The 17,052-nt window shown below is 35.3% G+C and overlaps 1 protein-coding gene across 1 annotated transcript in view; it reads right to left on the reverse strand.

Moving 5' to 3' along the window:
- Window positions 1-17,052, reverse strand: part of HTR4 (5-hydroxytryptamine receptor 4) — a 3,476,249-nt gene that overhangs the window by 2,711,021 nt on the left and 748,176 nt on the right. The window lies entirely within an intron of this gene.

The raw sequence follows: 17,052 nt of genomic DNA on the forward strand, positions 1-17,052 counted from the left end.
GCTTATCCCTTAAGTACTTTATGCTTTTGCTGTAGAAAGGCACATTTAGCCACATGCCTCCGTGTATCTGTAGTCAGCATGAATGACCTCCGCAGGCCTTGTTTGCATAATGAAATAACACCACACTTCATGGATTACCACTATGCTCAGGTGAAACCCGTGGCTGCAAATACCACCCTGTATTTTGTTTCAAGCTGTTACACAAATACAGATTTGGGTGTAGTAGGAATAGTTTTATTCTACTGGAGCATAGCCAGAAAAAGCTAAAGGAACTTCAAAGGTTTTCATGTGCTAAGCTTGTCCCTTTAAGCTAACACCTTTGTCCTGGTTTACAACATGTCTTGTTTCTGGGCAATAGCTGAGGTTTCATTATGTAGCAGACTTCACAAAGATTCCTGCATAATAAAAGATGGTAATCTATACTAACCGTACATCTGTAAAACATTGCTTTCCTTTGCACATTTGCCTATAACTATGTATGACAGCACAATTGAGAAATTGATCATTTCAATTTGAACAACTAGTTTTGATTTTTTTGCTCATGTGATTGAACTAATGTACTGCATTTTGAATTTTTGTTAAACCATTTTAGGTCTCTTCATACAACACTGCTTAAGCTTGTCAGTCTGTGCTGCCTGGGTTAATACTGTGTTTAAGCCATGGGAGAACAGTTATTTATATGCTTTCAGACACAGACAGCAGTCACTTTTATCAACTGCCTGCAGTGTGTTCAGGCCCTCCCAAACTCCCTGAAGGCTAACAGGACTCATTTATTGATCAAAAAGTATTCCTGACCTCTTTCAGAAATGCATAGCAGAAAATTGTATGCTTTTTTCCCCTTTACAAATCCTACAGTGCCAAAAAGGCATCTGAACTTACATTTATTAACACTCTTTTATATTTATTTTCACATTTGTTAACAAGTTTTGGGGGTAAGTCACAAAACCTTTTCCATCTATGAGTCAGTTCATCAAAGTAATACCAGTCATCTATCTTAAATATAGAAAGAACCCACCAGCAGTTATGGTATGAAAACAGATTCCATGAGATCTCCCTGCCATAAATACATAAGTTTCTTTTATCTTCATTCTTAATGGTGGTCTTATAGACAGGCCTGGCAAGTTCAAACCTTACTGTACTCTACACCACTCCTAGGAATCCACTGACAGAAAGACATGAAACCTTTGAATTTAAGTATCAACAGCATGGACAGGGTCGTCTATGTGGGTGGACCATCAGACCACAGAGAGAGAGAGAGGCCAAATCAGTTAATGAAATTGACAGTTTAACTGAATACGCAGTAACAACTCTTCTAGTATACATAGTTAGTCAAAGCTGGTAATACACACCTTGAAGTCCTGAAAACACTCAACATCAACAGATCTTGGAAAACTGTATTGCCTGTGTCCCTTTCCTGGATTCAGCTTTGAACATCCAGACTTTTCAAAAAAAGAAGGGGCACCAAGGTTGGTAGAGCATGACAAAGAGATCTAGTGGCTCTCAGGCTCCCCACCCAAGTAGAGGTTGTTCAGTGCTATCAGTTCTGAAAAAACAAGAATATTCAGAACTGATAGCACTGAACAACCTCCACTTGGGTGGGGAGCCTGAGAGTAGTGAAAAAGAAGATCTGCCATACCTAGCATTGAACCTACATCTGGGCCAGCTCCTAATTACAGAATACATGTATCATTCTACAATACCTCTTAGACAATCTGGCTTACTTCCCATGCATACTAAATTCAAAATGTTAAACTATGATAATAAGGAGAATGTGATAAGAGATACTAAAGAAGGTTGTCCTTTCAAGTATTCTGTCAAGATTTTGTACCAGGTACACTCCAGAAATTGAAATGTTTTTCCTTTACTCAATACAGCATCCCAGGAATGCCCACAAGATTAGGGTGTGTTTTCATCTGCAGAGGCTACCCTTTTGTAAGATGGGTTGCTAACTGGCTCACAAACCAGATGCACACTGTCAAAGTTGATGACTCCACATCGACCAGCAGACATGTCACCAGTGGGTTGCCACAGGGATCAGTGATGGACCCCCTACTGTTTGGTATATACTTCTAAGATGTTCAGGCCAAAACTAAGGGGCTGTGGCTGACCAAGTTTGCGGATGGCTGCAAACTAGATGCAATTACTGAATCCTCAAATAATGTCAGCATACTTCAGGAGGGTCTTACACAGACCAACAACTGGTGTCTTAGTCATGGTCTCAAATTGAATGCAGAGAAATGCATTATCATTCCCTTCAGCAAAAATGATGTCTCTTCACACTATTAAATCAACAACAATACCCTAAGTACCTATGAAGTAGTAAGGGATCTGGGATCACAAGTTGACTGTGACCTTTACTTTGACCACCATGTGTCTTTCTAAGTAGCACACTTGATTAGTAAAGACATCACCTCTAGAGCAAAGGAGGTTATAACCCCTCTATACTTGTTACTAATCAGGTATGTAATTGAGTATAATGCCTCTTTTGGCATGTACTGTACAAAGTACCTACAGCAATTTGGGAGACCTTAGATGCTTCTAACAAAGAAGATCAAGGGATTCCAGCACGTCCCTTAAACCGACCAACTAAAGTCCCTGGCACTATACTCTGTATCCTATATAAAGACTTATTAGGGGAGAATTATGCCTGGCTTACAGAGCAATCTCAGGCCAAAACCTAATAAATTTGCTGCACATCCATCTCCTTCTCACAAATCCCAGATAGCAAATTCATGCTTGCTTGTAGTGTACAACTCCTTACTTGTACCTAGCAATCTCTTAGCCTACTGCATCTAACTACCTATCCTTAATCCCACTAGGAGAGAAAAAAAAAAAACACATTCTATTTTTAATATTTTTGCATTTATTACTTTTGATTGAAATATGTTTGATCTGTCTTATAACCAGAAATTGTACAATGTTAATCTCTGTAATCTTCATGTAATCTATGTGTGGAACTTAATCTTTGTATAATCTGTAAGTGGAGCTTTTCTCCCCAGGACTCCATTGAAAATGGGTTCTTTAGGCCCAATGGACTATCCTGGCTAAACAACTGCAAATAAATAAAATAAATAAATACAAATGGGACTAAAGCTACCCATTCTAGGGACTTAAATATGACCTGACTGAATAGGACGTCCTGGATAGACAGATTTGTCTCTCAGCGACTGCCACATTTTTGGAAAAGGCTACCAATTCATGTGAAACAGAGCACCTCTATGACACTGTTCAAATGGAACCTGGATGAGTGGATGGGGTACCATAAAATCTTACCAGGGATATTGCCCACAACGTTGTTGGACATGGGCAGTCATTACTAAATAAAGCCTGGGTATTGACTAAAGTTTCTATGGTATTACATTGGGATGACATGTCTAAGCTTGAAATGACCTCCAGGTTGATATCTTAGTAAACTCCTTTGATCCCATGATCATGTAATTCCTCAAAAGTAAATTTCTGCTGGAGTCTGTCCTGAATGACTCAGGATCTCTTTCTGCTCATCAAGTGAAGGGTTTCCCATTATTATGTTAAAAAACATCTCTGCCCCTGAGAAGTTTGCAACTCTTCCATCCACTGCAGTTTTTCCACATGTAGACAGCCCAGCGATGAGGATTGATCAATCAAGACATCCTGCTTAGGGCAGAAACAACCAAAGGAAACAAACAGCAAGACAGCTGTTCAACACAGATGTTCAACTGGTGAACAGGTTTGAGGCCCATCCTTTTGAATACCCATTGTTTGAAATGGACACACGTAGCCTAGTGATGAATCAGGGTTAACAATGGGTCACAAACATGGATACACTTTCCCCTCCCAGCCAAGTAAGAGGTATTCAGAAATTTACTGAGAAGGAGAAGAGCGAGAATGACAAAGGCGGCCAGACTGGTAAAAGGCCGCATCAAACTTGTGATTAATGTCGATTTGGGTAGAGCTGTGGCTACAAACATTTCTTATTAACGTCATTAGCTGCTATGTGTTATGCCCCAGTGCACGCTCATTATTACTATTTTTGTGTTTTGTGAGCTTTGATTTGTTGCTAAGCAGTGTACTGCATCCCATAATTTCCCTGATTGTATTTTTGCAATGATTTTAGGTATAACTATAATTGTTTGGGTGTTTAATTCCCCCTGTTAGAGATCATTTTTGTGAAAGTGGTTAAATAAACTGAATGTTAATTTATGCTGCACACAGGAATGTGAAAATCACTTAAAAGCCCAGTCATATTTGTTTAATGTCTTGGATCGGCCATCCATGTGTATACAATTTTATGTAAGGCAAAGTCTGTGGTGACAATTTGTACAAAATCTGCTTTGGGATGGTAACTTTTATAACATAAGTCAGTTGGTGATTCTAGGGTCATATGTGCAAATTATCAAATGCACAATGGACCTTTTGCAATGGGAAAATACATGGGTTCAACACTGACTCCCTTCAGCTATTCTTAGATTTCTTCATCTTATTGGAAGCCAGAAAAGTTAGTGACTCATCACTTAATTGCAGGTGACTTTAATGTGATGGCTGGCTCACTTAGAACAAGGACTGCTTACTATATGTAACAACATCTGATGGATTGCATCATTATTTAGCATTTAAACTAGGCAGTTACGTATACATTTTTGTAGTGTTCAAGTTTAAAAATGTGAATAGATGAGATTCAATATGACAACAATAACTTCCTTGACAATTAAATCAGTCCTGCCACTGACAAACCTCATACTTGCTGGTAACACCCAAACATTACAAACACTCCAGAACCACATTTTCAACCTCATGCTCATATCTATAGAGCAGGAACACAATGTCTGTTTAAGTAGGGCTAATGCACTAAGATCTCACCTGTTTTCCTGTGTAGTTACAGACATCAGAATGCAGGCAGCAGCATACCAATTTCTTACATAAACATTCTTATGGGCAGGAAATGCACTCATCTCATTGAAAAATTTCCAAACAAAACTAAAAACAATCAATCAGAACGGCAGAAAAAGCTTCAACAGGACACAACTTGAATAAATCACAGTAGTAGCGTATAATGAATTTAATATCCGCTTTCGTCACCAAAACTTCATCAGAAAACAATGAACGTAAACACACAAAGGATTTAAATACATCAAACAATTAATACGTCACTTAATTAGTTAAATAAATCGTTAAAATTTAAAAGAAAATAACAAAAAACAAAAATGTTTCATTGAACCATTTAAAAATACATTTATAGCAATAACTCTAATAAACTTCTTCTGTCAATATGTTTGGGAATGGTTAATTTACAGTGTTTTAAAAAACACTTTAAGTTAACTGCTTCATTCAATCCCGGTGGGTGGTCTGAATGCAGTCTAACTTGCCATAAGGTTTCTCGTTGCTCAACATAGTTCCTAAAGTCCCCAGCTCTCCCATCATGTTTACAAGTTTCTAAAACAGTAAACAAAAATTTTTTAAAATTTGCACAAGAAATTGAATGCTTTTATAAAGCATTATTAAAGTTTTTTGTCTTAATAGCATATAAATGCTCTTTAATACGTTTCCCCAAACTTCTTGTGGTCATACCCACATAAAAAGCTGGGCAAACAGAACACAGAGCAATATATACAAGCCCACTGCTTGTGCAATTGACATAACCTGGCACCTCTAAAATTCTATCAGATGTAATAACATTAATACAGGACCCCTCAAAAATGTAACGACATACTGTACAATTATTACATCTAAACATACCTTTTTTACTACTAGTGATAGATACCATGTTGGTAGTACTAGTTCTCTCTAAAATCATTTTTAATGTATTTTTCCGAAACACAAAATTAGGTTTAGAACCAACAACTTTGGTAATATCTGGATTTCCTTGAATGACTTTCCAATTCTCTTCTAAAATCTTTCTGATCCGAAAACAGTCAGAACTCATTTCAAAAGAACAATAATAACCAGGATTTGTCAATTTACTTAACTCAGTCTCAACTTCATTGTCTTTTTTATAATTTTTAATAATACCCTTTGTCAGTATTGGTGGGAAATGTGAAAACCGCTTATTAAAAATCTCAAAACCAGTGTCCAATAGAAACTTTTCATCATATCCCCTATGAGCAAATAAATGCACAATATGGTGAAATTCGTGTATGACGTCCGTTTCCTAGTAGTCATACGGCTGGCTCTTATGAATTGTCCCCTGGGAATATTTTTGATAATATATTTTGGATGTCCACTGGTATAATGTAGGTATCCATTAGTAAAAGTTCTTTTCCTGTGTATTTTACTGTGAAAACAATTATCAAAATAATCCCACCAAATGTGTACGTCCAAATAGTTAACGGATAAACCTAAATCACCTAGTGTGAATTTAAGAAAACCAGACAAATAGTTAATTTCATGTACCAAAGCGTCCACAGTCTCACTGCTTCCCTCAATAACAAAAATTAAATCATCAATGTATCTACCAAAGAAAATAATATTAAAATTAGTTTGTAAAATTGGTATGAACTCCCCTCCTCCAGGCCATAACCAAATTAGCATAAGCTGGAGCTGCTGGGGACCCCATAGCAACTCCACGTTTCTGCCTATAATATGTATTCTTAAATAAGAAAAAATTATTTTCCAAGATAATATCTAAGAACCTACAGACTAAAGAAATCTGAGAATTATTAAAAAGTTTACCTTTTACTAGAAAACTGCGCTTCTACTCCCTCATCATGGGGAATGCAGGTGTACAAAGAGTTAACATCTAAAGTAAAAATAATATGTTTTGAAGGATCAAAGATCCTTTTTTCTTGAAAAGCCTTTACTTTTTCTAAGAAATGCCAGGAATCTTTAATATAAGATGACTGATTTTCTAATAAAGGACCTAATAAAGCATCAATAATTAAAGAGATTCCTTAGGTAACTGAATGTGGAGATGAGACAATTGGACGTAATGGTGGATTTACTACGTATTTGAGAGATTCCTGGCACTTGTTAGAAATTTTACATAATATTAAAATCACAAGTGAGAAGGCATTCTTTGCAACTCTAGATGTGAAGAGCCTATATACATCCATTAACCAGGAAGAAGGCCTGGAGTACATGAGAGAATATCTCACTATTAAAACTGACCTTGAAGGAGATAGAGTAAACACATTATGTACACTAATGGGTCTTGTGTTAGAAAATAACATCTTTAGATTTAATAAACATTTATATAAACAGTTATCTGGAGTGGCCATGGGGTCAAGGGTTGCACCGGCCTTTGCTAACATTGTGATGGCCAACTGGGAAAGAAACCATTTAAAAACACATCAAAGTTTTAGAAAAGTGATATTTTATTGCAGATACATTGATGATTTGTTTTTTGTTTGGGACGGAGAGAAAAGAGACTTTGATACTATGGTGGAAGACTTAAACAAAACCACAGAATTTTTAATATTCAAAATAGGTGGTTTTGGTAAACAGATCAATTTTCTAGATTTAAATTTAAAAATGGAAGGTGCAACAGGTAACATACAAAGCAAAATTTACAGGAAGTCTTGTTTCGTCAACCAATACTTGCATAAGGATAGCCTCCACCCCGAACATATGAAGAAAGGAGTGATAAAAGGGCAAATGATTCGGTTAAGTAGACTAACATCTGAGGATGAGGTCTACGAAGAAGAGTTAATGCTTCTTAGAAACATGTTTATACAAAGGGGCTATGGAATTAGTTGGTTGATGAAATTGGAAGACGAAGTAACTAAATTGAGACAGGGGGTGGCTAGGCCTATTTTGACATCAATTGATGTCCTAGCAGGGGCCCCGAGTATTATTGGAAGGAAAGAGGTTACAACAAAAGGAGATTACAACAGTGCCTTTCCATTACCAATCACTGATGAAATGTGGTTAATAAAAAATACAATAGAAAAGAATTGGAACATAATTCTAGGTAATAAGGATTTGTCCAATATTGTGGGTAGATGTCCAAGATTCACATTCAAAATGGTTACAAACATGAAATTAATTTTAGAGAGATCAAATAGTTTCAAACAAGTCAATAGAGTTCTTGTGAATAAAAAGGGAACTTATGCATGCAACAACTGCAAACAATGTAGGTTCCTTAGCAACACCTCCTTCATCAAGATAAAACATTTGAGTAGAACATTATGGGCTTCAAAATACTATACTTGTAATAGCCAATTCGTTGTTTATTTGGCAAGTTGTTGTACTTGCCAAAGTTATTACATTGGAAAGACCAAAAGAATGTTGAGACGTAGAATATATGAGCACGTCTTAGCCATCAGGAAAAAAGATAAAAACAATGCTCTGGCCAGACACTCTGTAGATTGTGAAAATTTCAAAAAATTTGAGTTTTACATTTTAGAACAGATTGAACAGGGTGTGTTTACGGGTGACTTGAATAATAAGTTGGAACAAAGAGAATCTTTGTGGCAACTTATGTTATGGGCAGACAGTCCACCAGGTCTAAACGAGATGATTAATTTAAAGTGCTTTTTGGTTGATAGATAGACTAATTGGTTTAACATCAGTTAGAAAATGTTTGTAGATTATTGGTAGTATTAGAAAACTGTGTATTATAAGATACAGTATTACTGTCATTATAAATGACTTTGTAAGGGAATTTTTAATAACAAGTTGGTTACATAAGAAATGCTTAAAGTACACTGGTCAAATCAGTTTCTATGTGTGTGCACACACATTTACATAGTGCATTTACATATAGTTTGTATAATCAACATATATGGGACAAAGTATTTAATTACATTGACATATATACATACATATATATATTTTTTTACACGACTAAAACATTATATACATCAAAGATAGAGTGTTCATATTATTGGTTCTAAAATGAGCATGTTTTAATGTGATTATTTTTACTATTATGTATTGCATTATGTGTAATTTTAAATTTAATATATACAGATATAAGATGGTTTCATTACTGTGTCAGTCAATTTATGACATCATTTCCTATTATGTAATATAAAAGAAGAGTATGGGAAGACTCTTCTTTTTCTGACGAAGTTCACGCATTAAACTGTGAAAGAAAGCGCTAAACAACATTATCTCGTGGTGGTCATTCTAAGTTTTATATTTTCTTTATACGTTTTTTAAAACCAGACAAATAGTTAATTTCATGTACCAAAGCGTCCACAGTCTCACTGCTTCCCTCAATAACAAAAATTAAATCATCAATGTATCTACCAAAGAAAATAATATTAAAATTAGTTTGTAAAATTGGTATGAACTCCCCCTCCCTCCAGGCCATAACCAAATTAGCATAAGCTGGAGCTGCTGGGGACCCCATAGCAACTCCACGTTTCTGCCTATAATATGTATTCTTAAATAAGAAAAATTATTTTCCAAGATAATATCTAAGAACCTACAGACTAAAGAAATCTGAGAATTATTAAAAGTTTACCTTTTACTAGAAAACTACGCATCTTCTACTCCCTCATCATGGGGAATGCAGGTGTACAAAGAGTTAACATCTAAAGTAAAAATAATATGTTTTGAAGGATCAAAGATCCTTTTTTCTTGAAAAGCCTTTACTTTTTCTAAGAAATGCCAGGAATCTTTAATATAAGATGACTGATTTTCTAATAAAGGACCTAATAAAGCATCAACAATTAAAGAGATTCCTTAGGTAACTGAATGTGGAGATGAGACAATTGGACGTAATGGTGGATTTACTACGTCCTTGTGGGTTTTAGGAATCCCAAAAATAACACCTATTTTTGGATTTTCAACCACACAAAAGTTATACAAACTGAAACTAATTTCACCACACATTAAAGCATCATATAAATGTGAGTGTACTTCACCAAAACGTTTTAGTATGTCAAAAAACGCAATAGATTCATATTCACAAGTATTCCCTAAAACTTCATGCATTTTCTGGTTATAACAATCATGTTCCATAACCACAATATTCAAACCTTTATCACTCTTCATAAATCTAAAGGTTGCAGTTAACTCTTTTAAATGTTTTAAAGCTTTTCTTTCCAAACAATCTAAATTATCATGGTAAAAGTTTTTACCTTTAAACAACAAGTTCACATCTTTAATGCACAGCTCTTCGTAGGCTTTGATAGTGTAATGTAAATTAGGAACATAACTAGAAGGTTTGTTAACCACATTAGTATTTTCAGATAAGTCATGCATTAAATAAGACAGATTTAATTGTCTAGTAAATTTCTTAATATCAATGATAGTCCTACTATAATCAGCTTTCTTACTAGGAATAAAATTAAACCCGTATTTAAGCAAAGTCATCTCCACAGCAGAAAATGAAAAATCAGTCAAGTTAATAATGCCAAAATCATCTGAAACTTCACTTAGGCCTCATCCCCTGACGAACTCGATCCCAAAAAAGTCCTGCTTCTGGTAAGCACAGTGCTTCTACCAAAGTTATTAGAACAGTTCTTCTTTGAAGGACCGTCTGATGGTGCAATCACACACCTGTCGTTATTAGTCACACTAGTGGTCATGTTAGTAACCCCGAGATCTACTGGTTTACTAACATAGTGGTCAGACTGTTTGTTGGCAGAAACAGTAATATTACTGTCTAATACTTTGTCAGATAAAGTACCAACGTTTGAGGAAACAGTAGCTAGTGCAAGAGGTGGAAATGACACATCATAAATAGAGCTACTGTTAGAGAATGTAAGAACATTGTCAGCGTTGTCATGAAAACGTTTAGACGATGTAAAAGTGATGGTTTTAGATTGGTTGACAAAGTTGGACCTTGACTGTTGAGCCGTAGAATTACGGAAATTTGGTGCAAAATGATTGTAAGCAGTCTTATTATCATATGCAGCAATGTCCCGGTCTAATTTTGACTTTTTTCTGTTAGTAACTTCATTAACATGAAGCTCGAGTTCATTAGTCAAAAAGGCAAAAAATTATTTAAATTGATCAACAGAAAGCCGGTTCTTAATAAAATTCTCGGCTTCCTTGATGTCTTTTGATAACAAAGACATCTTGTGAGCATTGTTGTCAACTAATAACTTTAAAAAACGAGTACCTGCTTCAATAAAAAAACTAACCAGTGAACTGAACATCGGGTGTCCAAGGTTAATGCCATTAGGACATTTAAAGAAGCGTAAACCTTTAGGAACCACCCCGAGTTCAATACATCTTAAAAAAGATTTTAGAAGAGAATTGGAAAGTCATTCAAGGAAATCCAGATATTACCAAAGTTGTTGGTTCTAAACCTAATTTTGTGTTTCGGAAAAATAACACATTAAAAATGATTTTAGAGAGAACTAGTACTACCAACATGGTATCTATCACTAGTAGTAAAAAAGGTATGTTTAGATGTAATAATTGTACAGTATGTCGTTACATTTTTGAGGGGCCCTGTATTAATGTTATTACATCTGATAGAATTTTAGAGGTGCCAGGTTATGTCAATTGCACAAGCAGTGGGCTTGTATATATTGCTCTGTGTTCTGTTTGCCCAGCTTTTTATGTGGGTATGACCACAAGAAGTTTGGGGAAACGTATTAAAGAGCATTTATATGCTATTAAGACAACAAACTTTAATAATGCTTTATACAAGCATTCAATTTCTTGTGCAAATTTTAAAAAATTTTTGTTTACTGTTTTAGAAACTTGTAAACATGATGGGAGAGCTGGGGACTTTAGGAACTATGTTGAGCAACGAGAAACCTTATGGCAAGTTAGACTGCATTCAGACCACCCACCGGGATTGAATGAAGCAGTTAACTTAAAGTGTTTTTTAAAACACCGTAAATTAACCATTCCCAAACATATTGACAGAAGTAGTTTATTAGAGTTATTGCTATAAATGTATTTTTAAATGGTTCAATGAAACATTTTTGTTTTTTGTTATTTTCTTTTAAATTTTAACGATTTATTTAACTAATTAAGTGACGTATTAATTGTTTGATGTATTTAAATCCTTTGTGTGTTTACGTTCATTGTTTTCTGATGAAGTTTTGGTGACGAAAGCGGATATTAAATTCATTATACGCTACTACTGTGATTTATTCAAGTTGTGTCCTGTTGAAGCTTTTTCTGCCGTTCTGATTGATTGTTTTTAGTTTTGTTTGGCTTTCCTTTTATGCGTGGTTTGGTTCAGCCTTGACATGGCAGAAGTTGCTGACGATACCCTTCTTAATTTGTCGGTGCACGCCACGCCGACCGCTGGGGCTGATAAAGCCGGTGATTTACTCATTGCGACTCTTTTGGACATACAGTCATCGTTGAAATATTTGGTTACTAAAGCGAAAGCTTCTGATAACGTGCTGCATGCTTCCAGCCCTATTGGAACAATTGACGAACTGGACACCGTTATTAATCTAGAAATGCCTCCGCATGGAGACTTTGAACGCGGAACCAGGAAATCAAGTAAGCCATCTAGTGTTAACATCAGTGACAATGCTAGTTGTTTCCATTTACTTAATCGAGAAGGCAATCCTTTTTTCAAATTAAACCGAGGTGCCTTTGATATCAACAACGGAGAAATTAACTCTCAACGGGACTTATTACTAAAGCTGGTAAAAAGGTATAAGTCTTTAGAAATTGAGAATCATTATTTTTTAAGATGTATTGAACTCGGGGTGGTTCCTAAAGGTTTACGCTTCTTTAAATGTCCTAATGGCATTAACCTTGGACACCCGATGTTCAGTTCACTGGTTAGTTTTTTTAATGAAGCAGGTACTCGTTTTTTAAAGTTATTAGTTGACAACAAAGCTCACAAGATGTCTTTGTTATCAAAAGACATCAAGGAAGCCGAGAATTTTATTAAGAACCGGCTTTCTGTTGATCAATTTAAATCATTTTTTGCCTTTTTGACTAATGAACTCGAGCTTCATGTTAATGAAGTTACTAACAGAAAAAGGTCAAAATTAGACCGGGACATTGCTGCATATGATAATAAGACTGCTTACAATCATTTTGCACCAAATTTCCGTAATTCTACGGCTCAACAGTCAAGGTCCAACTTTGTCAACCAATCTAAAACCATCACTTTTACATCGTCTAAACGTTTTCATGACAACGCTGGCAATGTTCTTACATTCTCTAACAGTAGCTCTAATTATGATGTGTCATTTCCACCTCTTGCACCAGTTACTGTTTCCTCAAACGTTGGTACTTTATCTGACAAAGTATTAGACAGTAATATTACTGTTTCTGCCAACAAACAGTCTGACCACTTTGTTAGTAAACCAGTAGATCTCGGGGTTACTAACATGACCACTAGTGTGACTAATAATGACAGGTGTGTGATTGTACCATCAGACGGTCCTTCAAAGAAGAACTGTTCTAATAACTTTGGTAGAAGCACTGTGCTTACCAGAAGCAGGACTTTTTTGGGATTGAGTTCGTCAGGGGACGAGGCCTAAGTGAAGTTTCAGATGATTTTGGCATTATTACCTTGACTGATTTTTCATTTTCTGCTGTGGAGATGACTTTGCTTAAATACGGGTTTAATTTTATTCCTAGTAAGAAAGCTGATTATAGTAGGACTATCATTGATATTAAGAAATTTACTAGACAATTAAATCTGTCTTATTTAATGCACGACTTATCTGAAAATACTAATGTGGTTAACAAACCTTCTAGTTATGTTCCTAATTTACATTACACTATCAAAGCCTACGAAGAGCTGTGCATTAAAGATGTGAACTTGTTGTTTAAAGGTAAAAACTTTTACCATGATAATTTAGATTGTTTGGAAAGAAAAGCTTTAAAACATTTAAAAGAGTTAACTGCAACCTTTAGATTTATGAAGAGTGATAAAGGTTTGAATATTGTGGTTATGGAACATGATTGTTATAACCAGAAAATGCATGAAGTTTTAGGGAATACTTGTGAATATGAATCTATTGCGTTTTTTGACATACTAAAACGTTTTGGTGAAGTACACTCACATTTATATGATGCTTTAATGTGTGGTGAAATAAGTTTCAGTTTGTATAACTTTTGTGTGGTTGAAAATCCAAAAATAGGTGTTATTTTTGGGATTCCTAAAACCCACAAGGATGTAGTAAATCCACCATTACGTCCAATTGTCTCATCTCCACATTCAGTTACCGAAGGAATCTCTTTAATTATTGATGCTTTATTAGGTCCTTTATTAGAAAATCAGTCATCTTATATTAAAGATTCCTGGCATTTCTTAGAAAAAGTAAAGGCTTTTCAAGAAAAAAGGATCTTTGATCCTTCAAAACATATTATTTTTACTTTAGATGTTAACTCTTTGTACACCTGCATTCCCCATGATGAGGGAGTAGAAGCGGTACGCAGTTTTCTAGTAAAAGGTAAACTTTTTAATAATTCTCAGATTTCTTTAGTCTGTAGGTTCTTAGATATTATCTTGGAAAATAATTTTTTCTTATTTAAGAATACATATTATAGGCAGAAACGTGGAGTTGCTATGGGGTCCCCAGCAGCTCCAGCTTATGCTAATTTGGTTATGGCCTGGAGGGAGGGGGAGTTCATACCAATTTTACAAACTAATTTTAATATTATTTTCTTTGGTAGATACATTGATGATTTAATTTTTGTTATTGAGGGAAGCAGTGAGACTGTGGACGCTTTGGTACATGAAATTAACTATTTGTCTGGTTTTCTTAAATTCACACTAGGTGATTTAGGTTTATCCGTTAACTATTTGGACGTACACATTTGGTGGGATTATTTTGATAATTGTTTTCACAGTAAAATACACAGGAAAAGAACTTTTACTAATGGATACCTACATTATACCAGTGGACATCCAAAATATATTATCAAAAATATTCCCAGGGGACAATTCATAAGAGCCAGCCGTATGACTACTAGGGAAACGGACGTCATACACGAATTTCACCATATTGTGCATTTATTTGCTCATAGGGGATATGATGAAAAGTTTCTATTGGACACTGGTTTTGAGATTTTTAATAAGCGGTTTTCACATTTCCCACCAATACTGACAAAGGGTATTATTAAAAATTATAAAAAAGACAATGAAGTTGAGACTGAGTTAAGTAAATTGACAAATCCTGGTTATTATTGTTCTTTTGAAATGAGTTCTGACTGTTTTCGGATCAGAAAGATTTTAGAAGAGAATTGGAAAGTCATTCAAGGAAATCCAGATATTACCAAAGTTGTTGGTTCTAAACCTAATTTTGTGTTTCGGAAAAATAACACATTAAAAATGATTTTAGAGAGAACTTGTACTACCAACATGGTATCTATCACTAGTAGTAAAAAAGGTATGTTTAGATGTAATAATTGTACAGTATGTCGTTACATTTTTGAGGGGCCCTGTATTAATGTTATTACATCTGATAGAATTTTAGAGGTGCCAGGTTATGTCAATTGCACAAGCAGTGGGCTTGTATATATTGCTCTGTGTTCTGTTTGCTCAGCTTTTTATGTGGGTATGACCACAAGAAGTTTGGGGAAACGTATTAAAGAGCATTTATATGCTATTAAGACAAAAAACTTTAATAATGCTTTATACAAGCATTCAATTTCTTGTGCAAATTTTAAAAAATTTTTGTTTACTGTTTTAGAAACTTGTAAACATGATGGGAGAGCTGGGGACTTTAGGAACTATGTTGAGCAATGAGAAACCTTATGGCAAGTTAGACTGCATTCAGACCACCCACCGGGATTGAATGAAGCAGTTAACTTAAAGTGTTTTTTAAAACACCGTAAATTAACCATTCCCAAACATATTGACAGAAGAAGTTTATTAGAGTTATTGCTATAAATGTATTTTTAAATGGTTCAATGAAACATTTTTGTTTTTTGTTATTTTCTTTTAAATTTTAACAATTTATTTAACTAATTAAGTGACGTATTAATTGTTTGATGTATTTAAATCCTTTGTGTGTTTACGTTCATTGTTTTCTGATGAAGTTTTGGTGACAAAAGCGGATATTAAATTCATTATACGCTACTACTGTGATTTATTCAAGTTGTGTCCTGTTGAAGCTTTTTCTGCCGTTCTGATTGATTGTTTTTCATTGAAAAATTTGCAAAACTCACCAGCAGATCATCAGCCTCATTGTCACTGGCCCAGGCCTCAGTGCCCTAAGTATATACCAGGTCCACCAGCCATTCTCCTATCTCCCAGACCAAATCTTTTATTGCTGGGGCCAGTCACGAATCTTAAGGGCATCCTGAGGTCTCAGCAATCTGTGGTACCATCAGGTGGTGGGGTTATGTATATGCCCTAGCCACCTTTCCTTACCCCACACCCCACTCTCATTAGTAAGGCTTCAGGTTAGCTCCCATATTGGGCCACTCCTCTCTTTAGCAGCATCACCAACATGCACCCTCCCCTCAGGACAGGCACACCAGGCACAACAGGTCAGCTAGGTTATAGTAAGAGCTTAATCCTTCTATGCCACTGGAATGGCTCTTGAAAACCACACTTGACTCTAAAATGTTTTGGTGGTTCTTCTAACTCATTCTGTCATGGGCTGCCTTCATCTTGTATTACATCACTAGCAGGCCAGGGCAAATTGCCAGTGATACGCACATTACTAATAGAAAGGGGACAACATAAATTCTTCTTAGCCAATAGTTATTTCTTCTTCTTCAGGCACCTTTTCCAATGCTAACAAAGGTTTTAATAGAATTAATATTTTCCTCAAATGTAGCCCAAATTCATGGAATGATCAAATGTGTAATTGTAGCTTGTCTTTTATTGACCTTGATAAAAATCTGGGTAGGAGATGCCAGCTATATACGTGTCATCCTGCTGCCTATGTTTGCTCATCAAAAAAAGAAACTGCTTAAAGATAATGAAGAAACTGTATCCTAATTCAGTGGATTCCCTAGGGCCAGATTAACATAGTTTTAAAAGTCTTGGTTCTGTCTGATGAATGTTACTTTTACAGAACTGAAAAAAAACTAAAAAACATTATAGGTGCTATATTCACCCATTGCCAAGGACTTTGAAATTACCTTCCAAAAATCTCCTGGGGATTTCTAATGAACATGCCATAATACAGTTCAGCTGCCCAAAGTACTAAGAAAGAGAAACACTGAGAAGCAATGCAGTCTGTCTTACATCTTCAGTAACCAGAAAAACATAAGTTTGCTTAACGTGTAATGACATAT

This window comes from Protopterus annectens, chromosome 4.part0 (assembly GCF_019279795.1).
Source record: "Protopterus annectens isolate FY-2018-M chromosome 4.part0, PAN1.0, whole genome shotgun sequence".
Lineage (NCBI taxonomy): Eukaryota > Metazoa > Chordata > Ceratodontiformes > Protopteridae > Protopterus > Protopterus annectens.